This window comes from Macaca thibetana, chromosome X (assembly GCF_024542745.1).
Source record: "Macaca thibetana thibetana isolate TM-01 chromosome X, ASM2454274v1, whole genome shotgun sequence".
Classification (NCBI taxonomy): domain Eukaryota; kingdom Metazoa; phylum Chordata; class Mammalia; order Primates; family Cercopithecidae; genus Macaca; species Macaca thibetana.
The window spans coordinates 41,736,590-41,744,081 of NC_065598.1; the positions used below are offsets into that span (position 1 = coordinate 41,736,590).

Consider the following 7,492-nt stretch of genomic DNA (forward strand, 5'->3'; position numbering starts at 1 on the left):
CAGGACTTTTACACAAATATAGAATGAATGCTGTCAAAGATTTTATCCATCTCATTAATTAATGAGAGAGTCAACAAGATAGTAAGGTTGTCTCAAAGGACAGATATTTATGTATAGTCAGTCAAAGGAATGATGAAATAAATTTGCCACTAGATACAAAACTGGCAAATGTCTTATGGGACCATAAAACTGTAGCTAGTGGGGTCATCTTCTCTACTGGACAATATACAAATTCACAACTAAATTCAGTGTCTGGGCTCCAATTAGATAGAAATAGCAAAACCAAACATAAGTGCATTCTCCTGTGCAATCAAATAATTCTTGAGTGAGCCTGCTTAAAAAGGCATTGAAGGGACATGCAGTCATTTTCTTGCATTAGTTCCCAGTTTGGGGTATATATATATATTTAACACTAGGCAGAACCTGAACCAGCATCAGGATTCCAGTGCACTTTTAAACTTCCCTGCTCTTGTGTATCAGTAATAACATCATGTTTGGCAGCTGTTTTGAAGCATTTCCCCACCGAAACAATGATATCAGTTGACAGTAACATGTGTGATACACTTTCCTGGGCTTGCCTGTGGTTATATGGGGTCTCTAACCCAACCCTTTTTTCTCCTACTAGAGAAAGCGTATGTAAATGTGTGACCTTGTAATTATTATAAGATATATATATATATATATCACTATTACTACTTGTATGATATATATATATATTATATATTTGCTTTTTACTTAAGAAACTGTTCTTAAACTTTGCTACTTAAACTATTATTTAAAAAAAACTTTCTTCACAGCTTACACCATAGCTGACCTCAACATATTAGCATGACATGACATGGCTTCAGGAAAGATAATGTATGAGATGCAAAGCTCGCATGTTTTACAAAATCCCATTCTGCCTTACTTCAATTTGTTTCTGTTTCTTTGTGACTGGCCTTGCCTTGTGCTGTGGAATCTCAAATTCCATGCACTTGGCCTGACAGCAAGAAGGGCTGGAACATATGTTGTTTGAGACACATTGAGTAATCCTTAACCATTTACTGCCCACCCAACAATTACGGCCTTGTGGTCATGGGGACATTTGGCAAGCTTCGCTAATGCCTGATGAACTCTAGTTCATCACATAGCATCTGCCAAGCCTATATTTCAGCTATTCAACAGTGATGAGGATGCATTTTTAAAATCATCTGGGTCACATGTCTCAGTGGTTTTCCTCTGCTGAGATGATGTTCAGGCTCATGGTGGCTTCAGGATTATTGTAAGCACCCTTTGTCTGGACATGTCCTGAAACTCGGCAGAGGCCTTCTCTGAACATGTCCTATACCCTGTGACCTTGTCCCTCTGTCTATGACTGATTGATGAGTGAAAGAGAGTAGAAACCCAACTCCATTGAGATTGATGAGGCTCTCTCTCTTGAAAATTTGGACCTTGGAACAGAGGGAGACAGCACTTGGAGAGGTGTTGGCACTGAGTCCTTGCTGAACATAGCTTTTTGTTCATTTGTTTTTAGTTTTCATGCTGTAGTTAAGTACAAAGACCTTTCCAACACATCATCTAAAGATCATTTCACCCACTGCTGGGTTTGGCCAGCATTCTCTTGTCTTTCTCTTCAGCAATGGTGAAGTGGATACCTTTTCACTGAGGAAGACAAATCCGTGGTTTATTGCCTTTGCTAATAACAAAAATGTTGGAAAGCCAGGTGGCAAAGCTGTTGCCATTGGCATGTTTCACCTGAACCACATTAAAACAACCAGAATGTCTTTCTCTCTAAGTCACACCAGTTCTTCCCAGGCTAGTACCTACATGATCAGAAGCGCTTGAGTAAATATACTACAGAAATGATCCCTGAAAGTACAGTAGTCCCCCCTTATCTGTGGTTTCCCTTTCTGGGGGTCTTGAACATATCCCTGTGGATAAGGGAGAGACTAGTGTACAGTCTTCAACCACAGCTCTTTAGAAATTCAGTGAATGCCACCTAAGGGCCCTGGAACTGCCTGAGGCTCACCTCATCTGGTAAGCTAACAATTCCTTTGACTCTGAGATATGTTGAGGGTTTTTCTATGAAATTTCCCTCCATCTTTTGTTGTTGTTGTTATTAATTTTGTAAAAGTTGGTTTCAGTTGTTTAAAAGTGAGAACACATTAATAGAGACCGCTACAAAGTAATAGAGTAGATGGAGGCTGGACTGACTTGAGTTAAGGGAACTTTGGTTCTAGCCCTAACTGTGTCACTCATGTGGTGTGACTGTGAATAAGCCATGTGCATTCTCCAAACCTTTATTCCCTCTACCGTAATAAAAGGGGGTGAACCAGAAGAGCTTTAAGTTGATGCTGTTTTTTCAAGTGACTCCAAAACTGTTTGACATCCTTCCATTGAGACGTGGGGCTATGTTTCCTCTTTTTGAATCTAGGTGGGCTTGTGACTGTTTCAACCAATAGAGAGTGGCAGAAGTGATACTGTGTGACTTCTGAGTCTGGGTCCTATAAGGTAATGCAGCTTCTGCCTTGTTTGCTGAGACCCTTGTGCTGCAGCCGTAAGCCACCATGTAAGAAGTTTGGCTACACTATGGTAGCCTTACCGTGATGAAGCCCAAGCCACATCCAGGGGCCACATGTTGGTGTTATAGTTGAGTCTCAGCTAAGCTCTTTGCCAACAGCCATTATCAACTGTTAACTATGTGAATGGCCATCTTGGATGTCCAGTCCAAGCTAGCCTTCAGATGACATCTGCCTACAATCATGCGACAGATCCCATAGTGAGAACAGTCCAGGCAAACCTTTCCAAAATTCTTGGCCAAAATTCTCTTTATAGCTCCATCTGACTCTAATAAAATCATTGTTTTATAGCAATAAATTTGGAGGTTGTTTATTACACAGCCAGAATCATGGAAACTGTTACCCTCTGGCTTTGACACTACTTTACACCCTTCCTCCCTTCTTCTCTCTGTCCATCCAGCCAGCACTTTTAAAGGTATGACCGTACATGGCACTGGGACCTCAAAGATGAATCAATAACTGTTCATGGCTTTGCAGAGCTTCCAGAGTACATGGGAAGGAGAGGACCAGCATGAATCAAACCAGCTCAAACCACATGATGTATTACAAAAGAGTAGCATGACAGCATGGGGAGCAAGCACTGGAAACTTTGTATTTGGAATGGTTAAATCTGACTGGTAAGCAAGATTCCTAAGGTCCTGGATCTCATGAGGGGATATTGTAATAGAAGAGACAATCAATAAATTACTAAACAAGGGAATACATTAGCAATGGGGAGGATGGAGTGAGGTGAGTGAGGCTGAAGCATGGGAAGTCAATTGTGAGGCTGAGGTAACGTGCAGGTGAGCAAGGAACAGAAGGGAACAGGATGAGTGAAATGGAAGAAGGCTGGCAGGAAAGCCAAGCAGCATGGGGCACTAGACTGGGCTTGGCAATTGATTGAAGTGTCTGGTCTGGGTTGGCTGCCTCACATCATTTCTAGGCTCATCCACCCTCTTGGTTGGAGGGTGCATTGCCCTTCCAAGGGGCTGTCCTTGGACTCTACTGAAAACCTCCATCTCAAATCCTGCCTTTGTGAAAGATTGTGAAAACGTCATTCACATGAAGGTGTTAGTGACCAATAGTAAGATTTAATGTGTTATATTTTCCTAGGACATCAGTAGTCTAACATGTTAAACTAAAGGAATGAAACCCTAAGAATCAGAGTGTCTGTAATTGACAAGAGGGGACTGTGTATTACTCAAGTCAGCCTGAGTCAAAAGGGAGTAAATGCAGCAGGGCTGTATGAGGGACCATTCAATCCCTTCCTCTTTATCCCCTAGCTTTCTATGTATCTTCTCTTTCATTCTCTCTGTGGCTCTGCATCATTCTCTCTTTCAGGTTGAATGGCTTTTTTTTCTGCTTCTCTGAACACGTGGGCCAAACACGGGAGTCCCAAATGGTGCCCTTGGCCCTGAAGTTTGCATTGTCTTTCAAGTCCATCACCTGTAGTTAACTACTGACCCAGTTCAGTCCCGCTTCCAAAGAGGGACTGAGCAAGAGACCATAGCCCAGCTTGGATCCAAGTCTTCCCCATTACATTGAGCTGTGAGCCGGCTTGTGGGGCTCCATGGCAAGTCAGGAGCAGGTTGTGTGGCAGAAGGTTGCCTGAGCAGAGCCCTGCATGAGGAGGAGACAGTGGTCACCTCTGTTGCACTAGAGGGAGCTTTTGGTGAAGGGCACCCCAAGATGCATATTCCATCTGATGTATGATTACTCATAAGGCATAATTTGTCCTCAGTATTTATTCTGGAGACTATTGGCAGCTATTGCTAGAAACATTCTTCCCCTAGCTACACTGTTCCAAAAGGAGATGGAAAAGATCAGTGACAGCTGGTGGCTTGTTTCAATTCTTTTAAGTTTTAGATGACTGTAGTTTTCTGTTAATTAGCCTCCCGGAAAGCCCTCCTTTACTTTGTTTCCTGTGATGGAGCAATGGGCATTTCATTCTAGACATGGTGGCACTTTCTCTGCAATTTTGCTTGCCTTGTTTTCCCAGAAATTAAGGTGGATGCATTCCCTGTTGACCCAGTTGCTACAATAAAGAAGAGAGTCTAGTGCTTCTGAGAAAATCCTGCCCACTCAAACCTCAGGGGGCAGGGAGCAAGGCACTAGCCATCATTGAGTTCCTATAGTGTGCCAGGCACTGTGCCAGGAACAGTCCCACCAACCTCCTCCACTGATCTTACAGCAACGATGTGATGCTCAGCAAGGAGAACTCCCATGTGGTGGATGGGTTTGTAACCACAACGACACAGTTTCTTATTTAGATTATTTTTTTTTCTATACATGGCATCATCATGGTTGTTTTTTGGAACACGGAGTTATAGGGTTATTAGATACCTTGTTTGAAGTAACGCAGCATAACTGTATTAGGAAATAACCTTCCCCTTGAATATTCTGATACTTCTAAGTGGGGATGCTGTGTGTCTATGGAGGCTTTGCTAGGAAGGAAGGATCTTCATTTTTGGAGGATGAAGAAACCACAAGAAGTGGAACCTCAAATGGAAGGTCTAAATTTCCTTTGTTTGAACTTAGATTTTCTTCTAAGAGAGCTTTAACATTTGAAAATCTTGCTTCTTGGAATGGAATAACTCCTTTAATAGGCTTCAAACAGAAAATTGCACAGTAGTGTGCACCTTCTTAGGTTGACTAATCATTGTTTAATGCCTATAAAGGAATTGCTGGCCACTTTTGAACCTTCTAGCATTAATCGCCAGTTTCCTACACTGGAGAACTTCTCAGGAGGAAGGTAAGCAGGTAATATTAATGTTGATATTTAACTCAAAAGCTGTGAATGGCTGGAAATTCTGTAGTCATAAAAGATTGCTGAAATCTATTGAATACATCAATCACACAATATACTTTATTTTTCACAATTATCTTAACTGTAAGCAGTGTTATTCCAGCTTTAGAAAGAAGGGAATTTTAGGTTAAGAAGCTAAGTAACTTTCTCTGGAGAAGCATAAGAGGGTAGAGCTTAATAAAAATAGATTCAAATGCTGACTTATTGCTTGTTAGGTGAAGGATCTTTGCCTCAGTTTTCTCATCTGTAAAATGGTGATCAGAGTCTCATCTGTAAAATCATGATCAGAGTCATCTATTTCACAAGGTTTGAGTGAAGATGAAATAAGTTTCTATATGCTTGGCTCCCGGTCTGACTACTCCACAAGGCCACACAGTTCATAAGAGGCAAACCTTAGACTTGAACCCAGGGCCACTGGATTCACATTGCCTTCCTTGGTGAGATTTTGATTTTAAAATGAGGATAGACTGGTCAAGGAAAAGGTCTGTGGCTCAGAGTCGGCCCCCACATATAACTGATGAGTGACAACCATCCCTCTTCCCCATACCTACATACACACATGCATAATTCTTTAAGAACATGCGTGTATGGATTTAAGGAGAATTATATTAGGATAGAGCAAGACAAATCATACAATGATGTGCAATGTATACTTATTGACAGATGTTAGTTCTGCTAGGCAATCCTTTTGTTGTTACTTGTTTTTATTCATAAATCAACTTTATTGAAGTATAATTTATATACAATAAAATGAACCTATTTTATTTTTGATAAGTTTTGACAAATATATACATCTGTGAAACCACCATGACAATCAAGTGATGAAGCAATCTCATTATACCAGAAAGTTCTCTCATGCCCTTTGTAGTAAATTCCCCCACCCTTGGCCCTAGGTAATCACAAATCTGTTATCCCGATAGTTTCTATCTGTCTGAGTTTCATAGAAAGGAAGTCACATATTTGTACTTTTTTTCTGCTTTCTTTTACTTAACATAGCGTCTGAGCTTCATCCATCTTGTTTTGTTGATGAGTAGTTTATTCCTTTTTATTGCTGTGTAGTATTTCATTGTGTTTATATGTACATGTGTTTCTCCATTCATCCTGGCCAGCAATTATTCAGCAAGGGTTAGAGCCAGATAGTACCACCTTAGACCTGGCCAACTGGAACCCATCTCTGGGTCCTATGCTTCAGATGACCTCACTCTGGCCCTCTTGCAAACACGTTCTTCCTCATGAGTTAGAATGATCGTCAGGCCAAGGGGATGTGACCACCTGGAACCCTTGCCTGGTTACACAGAACCAGAGAATCCCCTGCTTAAATGGTCATGAGTCTGCTTCCAGGGCCTGCATAGGCCGTTCCCCTGGATTAGTCCTCCCAAGGGTAGACAGTGATATACCCCCAAGCCTGAAGCAGGGTGGTCAGCAGTGGAAAAGGGGTGTAAGGGGTTGAGGGAATAGAGAGAGTACACAGATCTTGGATATGCAGGTTGAGCTGCTCATGTTTATGCATGCAAGTTTTCTCATGGGAAGAGAAGACAGAGTCTGCTGTATGCTGGGGGCCCTTATTTCTATTAATTCCCCAGCCCACAAGTGATAGAGGCAGGCATGTAGCCATAGGAGTAGGAGCAGAAGGAAGGAAGAAACTCCAAGGCAGAGATAAAACTATAAAAAGACAGCAAAGCAATTTTAGAGGTCACAGAACAGAGGGTTTTAGAATTAGAAATGATTTTAGATTCCATGTTCTCTCATTCTTTAATTTCACAGATGAGAAAGCTGAAGCCCAGAGAGGTTAAGTAATTTCTATAAGGTCACACAGCTAGTTAGTGACAGAGCTAAGATAAGAAGTGAGGTTTTCTGATCTTAGGCCAGAGTTCTTTCAATACACACAAGAGCAGTGGTCATCAAACTCTTTTGTTTGCATATCCCCTAAAATATTTTTGTTAAACCATGAATCCTCTTCATATATTTTGAGGTTAACTTCTACAATATTTTTAATTAGAAAGTTAAATGGTTGCAAAGGATATAATTTCTAGCATATGGAAAAGATTGTCATTTTAAAATAAAACTGTCATGTCACTCTTGGAAGCAAAATCTAAATGCCATAGTCATCTGTTACCCATCAACATTCCTTTTTTAAACTTTTAAGTTC

General features: G+C 41.0%; 1 pseudogene; it reads right to left on the reverse strand.

The window, feature by feature from the left end:
- Positions 1-1,779: 1,779 nt before the first annotated feature.
- On the reverse strand, positions 1,780-1,864 carry LOC126947089 (uncharacterized; annotated as a pseudogene).
- Positions 1,865-7,492: the final 5,628 nt, after the last annotated feature.